This window comes from Ascaphus truei, chromosome 4 (genome assembly GCF_040206685.1).
Source record: "Ascaphus truei isolate aAscTru1 chromosome 4, aAscTru1.hap1, whole genome shotgun sequence".
Lineage (NCBI taxonomy): Eukaryota > Metazoa > Chordata > Amphibia > Anura > Ascaphidae > Ascaphus > Ascaphus truei.
The window spans coordinates 85,050,185-85,065,890 of NC_134486.1; the positions used below are offsets into that span (position 1 = coordinate 85,050,185).

Sequence of the window (15,706 nt, forward strand, 5' to 3'; positions counted from 1 at the left end):
GATAGAGGGGGGTCTCGCAAGGCTGACACGCTGGGGTGGGGTGGGGGAGGGGCAGTGGAAACTCTAGTACTGGACCCTGCCGACACTGGGGGTGCAGGTCGGGAAAGCTGTCCGAGGCCTTGTGTGTCTCCCTGTTAGTGTCAATCTGTGTCTGTCTCTCAGTGTCAGTCTGTGTCTGTCTCTCAGTGTCAGTCTGTGTGTCTTCCAGTGAAAGTCTGTGTGTATCCCTCTCAGTGTGTGTGTGTCTCTCAGTGTGTGTGTCTCTCAGTGTCAGTGTGTGTGTCTCTCAGTGTCAGTGTGTGTGTGTGTCTCAGTGTCATTGTGTGTGTGTGTCTCAGTGTCAGTCAGTGTGTGTGTCTCAGTGTCAGTCAGTGTGTGTCTCAGTGTCAGTCAGTGTGTGTGTCAGTCCGTGTGTCTGTGTGTTAGTGTGTGTCTCAGTGTCAATCAGTGTGTGTGTCAGTGTCAGTGTGTGTGTCTCAGTGTCAGTCTGTGTGTCTCTCTCAGTGTCAGTCTGTGTGTCTGTCTCAGTCTCTGTGTGTGTGTGTGTGTGTGTGTGTGTGTGTCTGTCTCAGTGTCAGTGTGTGTGTGTCTGTCTCAGTGTCAGTCTGTGTGTGTGTCTGTCTCAGTGTCAGCCTGCGTGTCCCTCTCAGTGTCAGTGTGTCCCTCTCAGTGTCAGTGTGTGTGTGTCTCTCAGTGCCAGTGTGTGTCTCTCAGTGTCAGTGTGTCTCTCAGTGTTAGTCTGTGTGTGTCTTTCAGTGTCAGTGTGTGTCTCTCAGTGTTAGTGTGTGTGTGTCTCGCAGTGTCATTCTGTGTCAGTGTATGTGTCTCTCATTGCCCGTGTGTGTCTCTCAGTGTCAGTGTGTGTGTCTCTCAGTGTCAGTCTGTGTGTCTCTCTCAGTATCAGAGTGTGTGTGTGTGTGTGTGTGTCTCTCAGTGTCAGTGTGTGTCTCTCAGTGTCAGTGTGTGTCTCTCAGTGTCAGTGTGTGTGTGTCTCTCAGTGTCAGTCTGTGTCAGTGTGTGTGTGTCTCTCTGTGTCAGTGTGTGTCTCTCTCAGTGTCAGTGTGTGTGTCTTTCAGTGTCAGTGTGTGTGTCTCAGTGTCAGTGTGTGTGTGTCTCAGTGTCAGTGTGTGTGTGTTAGCGTCAGTGTGTGTATTTCAGTGTCCGTGTGTGTGTGTCAGTGTGTGTCTGTGTCTCAGTGTCAGTGTCAGTCAGTGTGCGTGTCAGTGTGCGTGTGTGTCTCTCAATCTCTGTGTCAGTGTGTCTGTGTCTCAGTGTCAGTGTGTGTGTGTCTCAGTGTCAGTGTGTCCCAGTGTCAGTGTGTGTGTGTCTCTCATTGTCAGTGTGTGTCTCTCAGTGTCAGTATGTGTGTCCCTCAGTGTCAGTGTGTGTGTGTCTCAGTTTGTGGCTGTGTCTCAGTGTCAGTCAGTGTGCGTGTTTCAGTGTCAGTGTGTGTGTGTCTCAGTGTCAGTCTGTGTTTCTCAGTCTTTGTGTCAGTCAGTGTCAGTGTGTGTATCTCAGTGGCAGTGTGTCTCAATCTCTGTGTCAGTCAGTGTCAGTGTGTGTGTGTGTGTGTGTCTTAGTGTCAGTGTGTGTCTCAGTGTCAGTGTGTGTGTGTGTGTGTCTCAGAGTCAGTCAGTGTGTCTCAGTGTCAGTCAGTGTGTCTCAATCTCTGTGTCAGTCAGTGTGTGTGTGTGTGTGTGTGTGTGTGTGTGTGTGTGTGTGTGTGTGTGTGTGTGTCTCTATCAGTGTCAGTGTGTGTGTCTCAGTGTCAGTCTTTGTATCTCAGTCTCTGTGTATCTCAGTCTCTGTGTCATTCAGTATCAGTGTATGTGTGTGTCAGTCTGTGTGTGTCTCAGTGTGTGTGTGTCAGTGTGTGTGTGTCAGTCTGTGTGTGTCTCAGTGTGTGTGTGTGTGTCTCAGTGTGTGTGTGTGTGTGTGTGTGTGTGTGTGTGTGTGTGTGTGTGTGTGTGTGTGTGTGTGTGTGTGTGTGTGTGTGTCTTAGTGTCAGTGTGTGTCTCAGTGTCAGTGTGTGTGTGTGTGTGTCTCAGAGTCAGTCAGTGTGTCTCAGTGTCAGTCAGTGTGTCTCAATCTCTGTGTCAGTCAGTGTGTGTGTGTGTGTGTGTGTGTGTGTGTGTGTGTGTGTGTGTGTGTGTGTGTGTGTGTCTCTATCAGTGTCAGTGTGTGTGTCTCAGTGTCAGTCTTTGTATCTCAGTCTCTGTGTATCTCAGTCTCTGTGTCATTCAGTATCAGTGTGTGTGTGTCAGTCTGTGTGTGTCTCAGTGTGTGTGTGTCAGTGTGTGTGTGTCAGTCTGTGTGTGTCTCAGTGTGTGTGTGTGTGTGTCTCAGTGTGTGTGTGTGTGTGTGTGTGTGTGTGTGTGTGTGTGTGTGTGTGTGTGTGTGTGTGTGTGTGTGTGTGTGTGTGTGTGTCTGTGTCAGTGTCCCAGTGTCGGTCTGTGTTCCGGTGGTTGCCGCGGTGCATGGCGGGAGGTGTAGCCGGTGATCGGGGCTCTGCCTGTGGGATGCTGAACAAGCGGCGGCACCGAGGTGCGGACAAGCGGCTGCGTGAGACCACAGGTACTGAGGGCTGAGGAGACCGGGAACTGAGGGCTGAGGAGACCGGGAGCTGGGGAGACCGGGAGCTGGGGAGACCGGGGGCTGGGGAGACCGGGGGCTGAGGAGACCGGGAACTGAGGGCTGAGGAGACCGGGGGATGGGGAGACCGGGGGCTGGGGAGACCGGGGGCTGGGGAGACCGGGGGCTGGGGAGACCGGGGGCTGAGGAGACCGGGGGCTGAGGAGACCGGGGACTGAGGGTTGGGGAGACCGGGGACTGAGGGTTGGGGAGACCGGGGACTGAGGGTTGGGGAGACCGGGGACTGAGGGTTGGGGAGACCGGGGACTGAGGGTTGGGGAGACCGGGGACTGAGGGTTGGGGAGACCAGGGACTGAGGGTTGGGGAGACCAGGGACTGAGGAGACCGAGGTCTGAGGGTTGGGGAGACCGGGGGCTGAGGAGACCGAGGGCTGAGGAGACCGGGGGCTGAGGAGACCGGGGACTGAGGGTTGGGGAGACCGGGGACTGAGGGTTGGGGAGACCGGGGACTGAGGGTTGGGGAGACCAGGGACTGAGGGTTGGGGAGACCGGGGGCTGAGGAGACCGAGGGCTGAGGAGACCGGGGGCTGAGGAGACCGGGGACTGAGGGTTGGGGAGACCAGGGACTGAGGAGACCGAGGTCTGAGGGTTGGGGAGACCGGGGGCTGAGGAGACCGAGGGCTGAGGAGACCGGGGGCTGAGGGTTGGGGAGACCGGGGACTGAGGAGACCGAGGGCTGGAACTATGTTAGGCCGGGAAGTGAGGGACAGAGCGGACTCTTTCCTGGGATCTCCCCCGGCTCAGACTGAGGCCCGGACTAGTGGGACACAGCCACTTATCCGGGGAGGCCTGGGACACTTGTACATACAGTAACTGTGCTGTGTGTTACATTCATCACTGTGTATTGTATATACAGCACTGTGCAGTATACAGGTGCATACAGAGCTGTGTGTATTATGTATACAGTACTATGCAGCATACCTGTGTATATACAGAGCTGTGTGTGTATTATATATACAGCACTGTTCAGTATACAGGTGTATATACAGAGCTGTGTGTATTATATATACAGCACTATGCAGCATACCTGTGTATATACAGAGCTGTGTGTATTATACGGTATATACAGCACTGTGCAGTATACAGGTGTATATACAGAGCTGTGTGTATTATAGAGCACTCCAGTATACAGAGCTGTGTGTATTATATATACACAGCACTGTGCAGTATACAGGTGTATATACAGAGCTGTGTGTGTGTGTGTATATATATATATATATATATATATATATATATATATATATATATATATATATATATATACACAACACTGCAGTATACAGGTGTATATACAGAGCGGTGTGTATTATCTCTCTCTCTCTCTCTCTCTCTCTCTCTCTCTCTCTCTCTCTCTCTCTCTCTCTCTCTCTCTCTATATATATATATATATATATATATATATATATATATATATATATATATATACAGTGTTCGACAAACCTATACATTTGCTCGCCCAGGGCGAGTGGATTTAACCCCCGGGCGAGTAAATTTTGGCCCAAGCAGCACACGTTTGGTACTAGGTGGCGAGTAGATTTTTTTGTGATTTGTCAACCACTGTATATATATATATATATATATATATATATATATATATATATATATATATATATATATATATAGCGTCCTGTCGAGCATACAGGGGTATATACAAATATCTGTCTTATGTTGCTGTACAATATGTGTTGCAGAGCTGTGTATTATGTCATACGCTGTATGCAAAGAGCTATGTGTAATATATATATATATATATATATATTTTTTTTATTGCTTGTGTGTGTGTATATATATATATGTGTGTGTATATATATATATATATATATATATATATATATATATATATATAATATATCTATATATAATATATCTATATCGCGCACACACTGTCTTTCCTTACACCTACATTTGGTGCAAGACACTGCATTTTAGCTGACGGTGATTGTGCTCCGGAGTTTACCATCTTTACATCCCGTTGGCTTTCTCTCCCTGGTTCCCCACGCACCAGACCCCACTGTCTTTTTATCTTCATTGTAAGTTTTCGCATGCATTTATTTCTTTAGGTTGTTGGGTTCATGATTGCACATGAACACCTCCATATTTTATTTGTTTGTATTTCTTAGGCTGAGTCCAGGGTCAGCACTTAGGCGCTGACCCGTGCCGAGGCGCGCTGACGCTTGTCAGTGAGCCCTTGCAGCCGCAATGAGAGCGGCTTTAGCAGGGGCTCGCGCACGCGTCCGCAGGCATGCGGAGGCGTAGGTCTTACCAAATTTCTAATTTGAGGTCACGTGAGCGGTTCACCCAATGAGGGCGAACCAGCTCTGTGACGTCACTGGGCCGCCCCCGGACGGCGAGCGAACTAATGCCAGGGGAAGCACCCGCTTTCCCTCAGCGCGCCTCCGCACGGCTGGAGTCACCGTGGACTCAGCCTTACGGATCCCTAGTGCGCGGTTTGCTTTTTTTTTTTTGTCTGTGAGTGCTCCAGCAAGTAGCAGTAAAGGGAAAACTGGCTTGATTTTGAATATATCAGTGGGAAAGCACGAGTGTGGTCTCTGCACTTTGTATGTGTGTATGTATAAAAGAAAGGAAAACAGTAATGCTAAACAGGTGTGCCAGTAATGAGTGTAAACGAGGGTGCTAGTGCTTTAACAATATTAGATTGTGAAATTTGAAAAATAATAAACCAGGTATATAATCAATCAACTAGTATGTCTACCCCACTAAAATAAAAAAAATAATTACAGTAAAAGATTCAAACCAGTCCTTGAGTGAACGTGAAAAAAGTAAAGTCCAGAACAGATAGCTGATCCGTATGGAGCAAGTTGCTGCTTCTACAATGACTTTTTGCCAAAATTATAAGTACATAAGAAAAGAGAAATAGAAGCGCATGCTCCGCAGCGTAATAAAGTTAAAATAATTTAATCAACATAAAAACAAAGTCTCTAAGACTTGCACTCACAAGGAGAGATAGGTCACTCGCATTTGAGAGAATACTATCTCTATATGACGTCACGATCTGAACGGAGAGAGTCCCAATTGTGTGTGTGTGTGTATATGTGTATATTTATATGTATGTAAGTGTTAGGCGGGATGCGTCGCCATGGCATTGCGCGGCAAATTACGCTGCGGGGTCCCGTGACGTCACATGACCTGCGGCGTCATTTGACGCCGGGTCGTAGGAGAGGAGGGGCGCGAATGCTGGGGGTGCGAGGCAGGTCACAAACTTTGTGCACCCCTGAACTAGAGGATGAATGAAAGGTTGGAGCTGCAGGAGTGGGGCTCCCGAAGGACAGCTAGGCCACTAGACCAAAGATCTGACTATGGGACAGGAAAGGTAAACAAGTGAGTAGAGGGGGTTCTGAAGGAATAGGCCATGCCACTGCATCAGTTTTGTATAACTGGATATCCCTAGTCCAGCTCAGAGATGAGCCTTCATCGTGGGAAGCCCTCACAATGCTCCTGCCAGGCGATTCCTGAGAGGCCCCTGAGCCTGGAGATGTTAGGCTGTTTGCCGTTACTGATAAAGATAAACTGTTATAAAAGTCCCTGGCGTCCTGTTATTCAGCCTCTTCACGCTGCCCTGACCAACACCACTGAGCGGATCTTGCCAGTGACCACACACCAGTGATCCTGCACATCTATAACAGTATTACAGGCGGTCCCTGGTCAAACCAGCCAAGTAGTGATTACATCTCAGCTGCATGTAGAGTGAGCGAGGGGTAATGTATATTCATTCATATAGATTACAGTTCTTTACAGAACTATGTTTATTACACACACATATTGTCCTGTAAGTAAGTTTTTTTCTTTCTGCAACAGAGCTACAGTCTGTATATTGCATGAACATCACCGAAAGGACATAGGAAACACAGCAAAAAAATTAAATAAAAGAGTAATACAAAAATCAGCCGAGACTGTTATAGGAATTGCAGCAGTATGGAAACGTCACAACATTACTGACTGGTCCAAAGAGAAATTAAAGCCAAGTAAACGGAGACAAAATGTTATCCCACAAACCATTCCACTAAGCCATCACAAGCAACCTCCCCAAGCAAATACAAAAATTCTAAACATGAAGGTGTTTCTTTCTTGTATGTTTGTATACTATTTTTGTAACCCTCAGAGTGCTATGATGCACCTTGTACGTCACAGGCCATGACTCGCCAGAGGCCCTATTGACATAACACGTATGTCATGGCACACATGCTCGTTTTCATGGGGATGATCGGGCTAACCGCTACAGTGGAGCGCTTGGCCCGAACGAAAAAGTTGTTCTGCAGTTCCAGTGTGCTGCTTTTCAGTTGCAGTGTGTGATTGGTTGGTTGAGCACTGACTCCTGATTGGCTGCTGCTGTTATAAAACATGCTTATGATTGGCTGGTTTAAGTATCTGCGTTTGAAACTGAACTTTATGCAACTTTTGGGGAGATGGATCAACGTAAATAAAGTGCAAATATACATTTATTGTAATGCATTGCTCTATTTTTCGCTTGCGTTTGCATGAAATGTAAGAGAGTGTAGAAGGAGGATTACTACTGCACACCATATCATACAAAATCATTCATATTTACCGGTGCACTTGTGTTGAAAGAAGTCCTGCTGGAAATCCAAATCATACAATAATATAAGAATAACACAAGGCACTGCGGATGTTTCTAAATGCTATTTTAATGAGCCAAAAACTTAGCGACGTTTCTTTGGTCTTTTTCAAGTGGTGAGTAGCATTTAGAAACATGCGCAGTGCCTTGTGTTATTCCTATATTAATGTAAGAGAGTGTGCCACACATTTGATGCAAATATTTAGCCAGAACGGTTTACGCTACATCAAACCTGGCAGATTGTCCCATACAAAAGCAAGGAACAAAGTGAGGCACAGAGACGCAGAGTTTAAACATCTCATTATATTCTGGGCGTCATCTTACTCCTCCCCATCTCCTCTTACTGACACTTCCAGCATCACATGGTGCAAAATGTGGAGAAAAACCTTTGATACACTGACACAAGATGAAAATTATGCAATTTGCATGAAATCTGGGCCAGATGAGTCCCTTTTATGTCTCTGTTTGATGTTGGATTCACACTCCTTGTGTTTTGTTTTTATAATTTCAGTGTAGATCAGTTGGTCTGAATAATATATAATATTTAGAAATATTTCTAGTTATTTCACATTTCTATTTTGTTTTTGTAATTTTTTCCCATGTCTTTCTACCTCAGATAGTTTTCGTGGGGTCCTCTGGTTTATGAATGATCTTTCCAGGCTGCAGTAGTTTTCTGCCTTCCTTATAGCCATATATCCTGTCAGTGGCACAGAGTACTGTAGGACTTTCTCTTTTATTCAGAGAAGTGGGCAGGAAGAATCCAGACCATGTAATAGCTCTGAAAGCAGAATGCCTAGTGGCACTTGGGCGTTAACAATGCACTTAGCATTTACATTAATTGCAATGACATACTTACTGCAAATATCATTTGTATTTATTTAAGTAGCTCAAATACCTTTCATATTACCAAATATTTGCCCTACTGCTAGCACGAATCAATTGTATTTCCAGCACAGCTCTGATAAGTGTATGCATAATATAATTTTATATATATATATATTTATATTTATATTTATAATTCTATAAGGCATACACTTATCAGAGCTTTATGTAGCACAGAAAGGAAATAGCACTCCATGGAAATAACAATGAAATCAATATTGGAACTAATGTGCACAGGAGCCACCCGCTTGTGGGAAAAAGTACATGGTCAACAAAGTTCCAGCACTCAAATTAGAAATCAAGGGATAGAAAACAAATCAACTAGAAAAATAAACAACATTTTTATTGTCCTAAAAAATATATACAAGGGCAGGTCAGGACCACGTGAAGGGTCGGTGGTGATCCGTGGCGCAAGTCCTCATTTAGGATTAAGGTATTTAAGATGCTACCTGCTACACTCCTGTTTCTTTAACTGTTATTATTGGGGACGTGTTTCTGGACATGTTTCAGGCTTTGGTTCTTTACACGGCCCTTGTATATATATTTTTCTGATAATAAAAATGTTGTATATGCTTCTAAGTGATTTGTGTTCAATCCCTTTTTTTTCTAATTTGAGTGCTGGAACTTTGATAGAAATAATAAATATATATATCTATATATCTATATCTATATAATTGAAAACGTTGTGTGTTTGCTGTTCTTATGGGCAATATAATTGAAAACGTTGTATGTTTGCTGTTCTTATGGGCAATCCGATTGGTCCGTCGGTCTGTCACTCAGCCTCTGGCCAATCAGATTGGTCCGTGGCCCCGCCCCCGCACGCCTCTCATTGGCTTGCTTGCTTCTATGACCTCACCCAACCACCCGGCCACTCTCCTCGGATGACTGGAGCAGTACAGGGGGGATATGCGACCGGAGCTGCGCGGGCGGGGGGGATGACCGGAGCTGCGCAGGGGGTGGGGGAGAGAGGAGGGAGCTGGACATTTTAATCCTGGGTCTCTCAGCTAGTTTAGGTCACCCTTCCTTACGAACATTGTTTAAGTGAAACTGTATATATATATATATATATATGCAAATACAACTGTATGCTCATCTCCATGTCTTAGGCAGGTCTGCAACCCCGCCTTTCCCCATCATCACCCAGCATACAGCACTTCCACTGCAGCAAGGGATTCTGGGAAATGACATGCAAATGAGCACACAGTGTCACTTTTTGCCTCAAAAACCATTTTTAACATGGTTCCCTATAGGCTTAAGCTTGCTGCATGGTCACAGTTTTGAGAACAGCCAGGGTTAAGGTGCATACCCAGAAAACCACCCACAGACAGCTGTTTCGACCTTAATGGGTCTCATCAGTGTGGGGTTGATTTTAACTGGGTATGCAAAGAGGCTATGGGATAGGCTATACCATAATACTGAATTAAGTTATGGTGAGTAAAAAAAGTGACAAAAACCCTCCACAGGAAAGCAAATATGCAAATACATATATATATATATATATATATATATATATATATATATATATATACTGTAAATATTACTGTATGTTCATTTGCATGTCTTAGACAGGTCTGCAACCCTGTCTTTCCCCATTATCGCCCAGCATACAGCGCCTCCACTGCAGCAAGGGATTCTGGGAAATGACATGCAAATGAGCACTCGGTGCCACCTTTTGTCTCAAGCTCGTATTACACAAGCAGATCCTCAAGCCAATGCATGCTGTTTTAAACACAGCTTTTAGACAGAGGCTGGGATGAGATGCAAAGCCATTAAACCCACTCACAGACATGTTTCAACCTTGATGGTTATCATCAGTGAGAGGTTAGTTGTAATGGCTAAGCTGGTTTTGAGACTATAGACTAGGTAATCACCACAATTATTAAGGTTATGGTGGGTGAAAAAAGTGACTGTGTAGGGTTTTTCTCACTTTTTTCACCCACCATAACATATATTCATGTAGTGGTATCAGTACCGTGTTAGCCGAGCTTCAATAATCAAAAAATAAATAGATGATACCTGTAAGGATTATGGAGACACGCCATTCACGGCGTGTCTCCCACTTACCTGTTGCCTCGCCTGACATCCTCGTGGCTCGCAGGGACGCCGGAGAGAAGCGCGCGAGTTTCTGCACAGTGCGCGCGCGCGCACGTTCCTCGTCTGCCCTCGGATCAGGGCGTGGGGCCGCGCACGCAGCTGCGGGGGCTTCTACACGGAGGCGCGGCCACACGGAGGCGCAACCGCCTCTTAAAGGTACAGCGAACCAAACTGTTGCTGCTATTGAATGCAGCCAGATTGCTGCCCTTTATGCCTCATCTCCTGGGACTCATAAGGGACCTATCCCTGCTGCAGCTGGCTCCTTCTACACACCCCTTTATGGCTGCAATGCTATTGGACCCTCTCTCCTTTATATACCTGCCAAAATCACTGGTTCTTTGGCTGAGCATAGTTCCAGTTGTCTTTACCATTCTCTGCCTCCCTAGTTCTATTTTTACAGACCTCCTCGTGTACCAAACCGGCTTCCGCTACGTCTTCCTGTACCTCTGGCATCCCGAACTCGGCACACGGCTACTCGACTCTCCGCACCTCTGGCATCCCGATCCTGGCTTACGGTAAACGACAACGTCCCTCTCTCTAACCCTGGATTTGGCAAACGGCACTCTCTACCAACCGTACTTCTCCTGCCCCGATCCGGAATCCCCGACCAATCTACTTTCAAGGCATGCCCTCGTGGCTGTGGGTGGTGTTCCTACCTTCCCACCTCAGCACCGTGGTCCCGTCTCGTTTGTGGTGAGCACATCCTAACATTATGCTCAGCCCAACAAACATGGACCAAGCTGAGGTGGAGCGGACTTTAAATGCCCATTCTGCTCTGTTTACCAGATTAGAGACTTATTTGGAGCAATCCGATAGACGGATGGATACCATACAGCAAAGCCTCCACTCTCTTACTCCTCAGGTCCGAACCCTCACTCGGCAATCTCCACTCGTGGCACCCCCTGCACAGCCTAATCCTTTTTCGTTATCTCCGTTCACTCCGGAACCACGTATTCCGCCACCAAGACATTATGCGGGGGATCCTCAAGGATGTCGGGGCTTCATTAACCAATGTCTTGTACAATTTCGTCTCTCTCCCTCTCGCTTTGTGTCTTCTGTCTCCAGGGTTGGCTACATCTACTCCCTTCTCACCGACCAGGCACTGGCATGGGCCTCTCCCATCTGGGAGCAACAGGGGGCGCTCACACAGGACATCGATCTCTTTGTTGAGGAATTCCGAAGAGTTTTTGATACACCAGCACGGAAGTTAACGGCAGCTTCTGCTCTTCACCACATTAACCAGGGAGACCGTTCGGTTGCTGTATATGCGGTGGAGTTTCGCACTCTTGCTGCTGAGACAGGTTGGAACGATGACGCCCTATCTTCCGCGTTCTGGCAAGGATTATCGGAGACCCTAAAGGACGAGCTCGCCGCACGAGATCGTCCTACTAACCTAAAGGACTTAATCGCTCTGGCTATTCGGGTGGATCAACGCCTGCTGGAACGTAAATACGAACGTTCTCATTATCGTTTACGGGTTCCAAGAACTCTTGCACCCTCCTTCGTGGCTCCGTCACCTTCTTCCGGGGACATTCCTGAACCCATGCAGTTGGGGGGCAACAGACTATCTCCGGCTGAGAAGTTACGTAGGCGCACGGCCGGTCTTTGCATGTACTGTGGCAATTCCACTCACGCCTTGCCCCAGTGTCCCCATAGACCGGGAAAACGCCAGCTCCCAGTGAGATCCGGGAGAGTTTCATTGGGAATATTGACCCCTTCTTCCATCATCCAAAACATCCTTCCCACCAGGATAGTCTTACCTATACTGCTGTCTGGAGAGGGGTTCCACACCCGGGCACGGGCGTTCATTGATTCCGGTTCTGCAGGTAATTTCATTGATGAAACTTTTGCTAGACAGAACAATATTCCTTTTGTCAACAAGAAGACGCCTGTAGGTCTGGAGGCCATCGATGGTCGACCTCTAAAGCCAGCATTTATTACGCTTCAGACTGTACCTCTCCTACTGCAGTTCGTGGACGTCCATACAGAGATCATTACTCTCGATGTCATCCACACGCCCTCTGCTGAGTTGATTTTGGGTCTTCCCTGGCTTCAACTTCATAATCCTCGCATCGACTGGACAGATCGGGAACCGGTTCAGTGGGCTCCTTCTTGTGCCAAGACATGTACCAGGGTTTTCCAGAGGATTGGAGGAGTGTCTACCATATCCGAGAAGATCAACGCCTTACCTTCTGTGTACTGGGATTTCCGTGACGTATTTGACAAGGCACGTTCTGAGGTACTACCGCCGCACCGTCCGTTTGATTGTCCCATTGACTTACTTCCTGGCGCACCTCTTCCCAGGGGAAGATCTTATCCTCTCTCTCTCCCAGAGACAAAGGCTATGAACACCTACATTGCCGAGAACTTGGAGAGGGGTTTCATCAGAAAGTCTTCCTCCCCGGTCGGAGCAGGCTTCTTCTTTGTCAAGAAGAAGGACGGATCTCTCCGTCCATGCATAGACTATCGGGGTTTGAATAATATCACCTGCAAAAATCGCTACCCCCTGCCTTTGATTCCGGAATTATTCGACCGCCTCCAGAGAGCAACCATCTTTTCTAAATTGGATCTGAGAGGTGCCTACAATTTAGTAAGGATACGAGAGGGGGACGAGTGGAAGACTGCTTTCAACACCCATGACGGCCACTACGAGTATCTTGTTATGCCTTTCGGGTTGTGCAATGCACCAGCAGTTTTCCAGGATTTTGTCAACGAGATCTTTCGGGACATTCTCAACACTTTTCTTATTGTTTATTTAGATGACATCCTCATCTTTTCTAAGACCGCTCAAGATCATATTAAACACGTTCAACAAGTACTATTACGTTTGCGGCAGAACCATCTTTTTGCGAAATTGGAGAAGTGTCAGTTCCACCTTAAATCCGTGGCGTTCTTGGGTTACGTTATCTCGGATTCCGGTTTCAAAATGGATCCGGAGAAACTTAAAGCTATCTTGGAGTGGCCTCTTCCGACTACTCTCAAAGCCGTGCAACGCTTTTTAGGTTTTGCGAATTATTATCGACGGTTCATCCGCAATTTTTCTGATACCGTATCCTCCATAACCGCCCTCACTAAGAAAGGGGCAGATCCGTCATCATGGTCAGTGACTGCTAAAGAAGCGTTTGAGAGTCTCAAGAAGGCTTTTGTGTCTGCTCCCATCCTCACCCACCCAGATCCTGGACTCCCGTTCACCTTGGAGGTAGATGCTTCGGACATTGGGGCTGGGGCTGTTCTGTCCCAGAGAACTTCTCCGTTAGCCAGACTGCATCCCTGTGCTTTTTTTTCTAAGAAATTCTCTTCCGCCGAACAGAATTATGATGTCGGAAATAGGGAGCTTTTGGCGATCAAATTGGCGTTGGAAGAGTGGAGACATTTCTTAGAGGGCACTGAGACACCCATTACCATTCTTACGGATCATAAGAACCTTCTTTACTTGGAAGGAGCACGTCGGTTGAATGCTCGACAAGCCCGCTGGGCTTTGTTTTTTTCACGATTCAATTTTCTTATTTCTTTTATTCCTGGCTCCAAGAACCTAAAGGCGGACGCTCTATCTCGACAATTTCTTGCGGATGACAGGTCCGAGGAACAGCTTGAGTCTATTATCCCCTCTAGTTGTATCCTGTCTGCCAACTCCTTTGAGGTCATGAGCAAAATTCAGTTGGAACAGTCACAGACTCCGAGGGGACTCAAGGTTCCGGAGGGAAGACTCTACACGGCACCTCAACACCGCAAGAAGGTCCTCGAGTGGTGTCATTCGTCTAAATCGGCAGGACACCCAGGGATACGGAAGACAAACGATCTGGTTCAACGTACCTTCTGGTGGCCAGAGAGGGCTAAAGACGTAGAGGAGTTTGTCAAAGCATGTAGCATTTGCGCTCGTAACAAGGTACCTCGTGTCAGACCCGCTGGGCTACTCCTTCCATTACCCATTCCAGATCGTCCCTGGAGTCATATCTCTATGGATTTCATTGTGGAACTTCCAGAGTCCAAAGGGAAGAATACTATTTTAGTGGTCATCGACCGTTTTTCCAAACAAACGCACCTTGTTTCTTTTAGGGGTCTCCCAAATTCCCCCAGGCTGGCAGATGTGTTTATTCAGGAGATTTTTCGCCTTCACGGAGTTCCTTCTACCATTGTCTCTGACCGGGGCTCGCAATTCGTGTCAAGATTTTGGCGTGCCTTTTCCAAAAGGTTGGGGATTGCTCTTCAGTTCTCCTCAGGATACCATCCAAACACCAATGGGCAAACGGAGAGGGTCAATCAAAGCTTAGAACAATATCTCCGATGTTTCATCACGGATACACAGGAGGAATGGGTGGATCTACTTCCTTGGGCCGAGTTTGCCCTGAACTCTCTCCGCAATGACTCTACCCAAGAATCTCCGTTTTTTATAAATTATGGATTCCATCCTTCCCGGTTACCCTTCTCTTCACTACCATCAGGGGTGCCAGCAGTGGACAAACACGTCTCTCACCTGAAGGTTTTGTGGTCTAAGATACAGGAGAACTTGAAGGTAGCTGCAGGGAGACAGAAACTCCAAGCAGATCGCCTTCGACGACAAGTGCCGGAGTTCGTTCCAGGGGACACAGTGTGGCTTTCATCTAGGAATATCCGGCTGAAGGTTCCTACCATGAAGCTTGCTCCCAAGTTCCTCGGTCCCTTTCCCGTGGTTAGGAGGATTAACCCTGTGGCTTACGAACTACGCCTTCCACCTTCTATGAAGATTCCACCAGTTTTTCATGTATCTTTACTCAAACCAGTGTTTCGCAGCCCTCGCTTTTCCAAGAAAACTTCTTCTCCACCTCCGATTATGATTTCGGGTCAACAGGAGTACGAGGTCCAGTTTGTCCTGGATTCAAGAATTTCCAGAGGAGGAGTACAATACCTGGTTCACTGGAGGGGGTTCGGTCCAGAGGAACGTTCATGGATTCCTCACCGGGATCTTCACGCACCTCGGCTTCTACGGGCTTATCATGGTCGCCCGGAGGTCGCCCCTGAAGGGGGGGGTACTGTAAGGATTATGGAGACACGCCATTCACGGCGTGTCTCCCACTTACCTGCTGCCTCGCCTGACATCCTCGTGGCTCGCAGGGACGCCGGAGAGAAGCGCGCGAGTTCCTGCACAGTGCGCGCGCGCGCACATTCCTCGTCTGCCCTCGGATGAGGGCGTGGGGCCGCGCACGCAGCTGCGGGGGCTTCTACACGGAGGCGCGGCCACACGGAGGCGCCACCGCCTCTTAAAGGTACAGCGAACCAAACTGTTGCTGCTATTGAATGCAGCCAGATTGCTGCCCTTTATGCCTCATCTCCTGGGACTCATAAGGGACCTATCCCTGCTGCAGCTGGCTCCTTCTACACACCCCTTTATGGCTGCAATGCTATTGGACCCTCTCTCCTTTATATACCTGCCAAAATCACTGGTTCTTTGGCTGAGCATAGTACCAGTTGTCTTTACCATTCTCTGCCTCCCTAGTTCTATTTTTAC

At 47.5% G+C, this 15,706-nt stretch overlaps 1 protein-coding gene across 1 annotated transcript in view; it reads left to right on the plus strand.

The window, feature by feature from the left end:
- Window positions 1–2,351: 2,351 nt before the first annotated feature.
- VPS54 (VPS54 subunit of GARP complex) overlaps window positions 2,352–15,706 on the plus strand; it is an 85,250-nt gene continuing 71,895 nt past the window's right edge. Inside the window, exon 1 of the mRNA XM_075596133.1 lies at window positions 2,352–2,574. The gene's annotated coding sequence lies outside the window, so the exon portion shown is untranslated. The remainder of the gene's footprint in view (window positions 2,575–15,706) is intronic.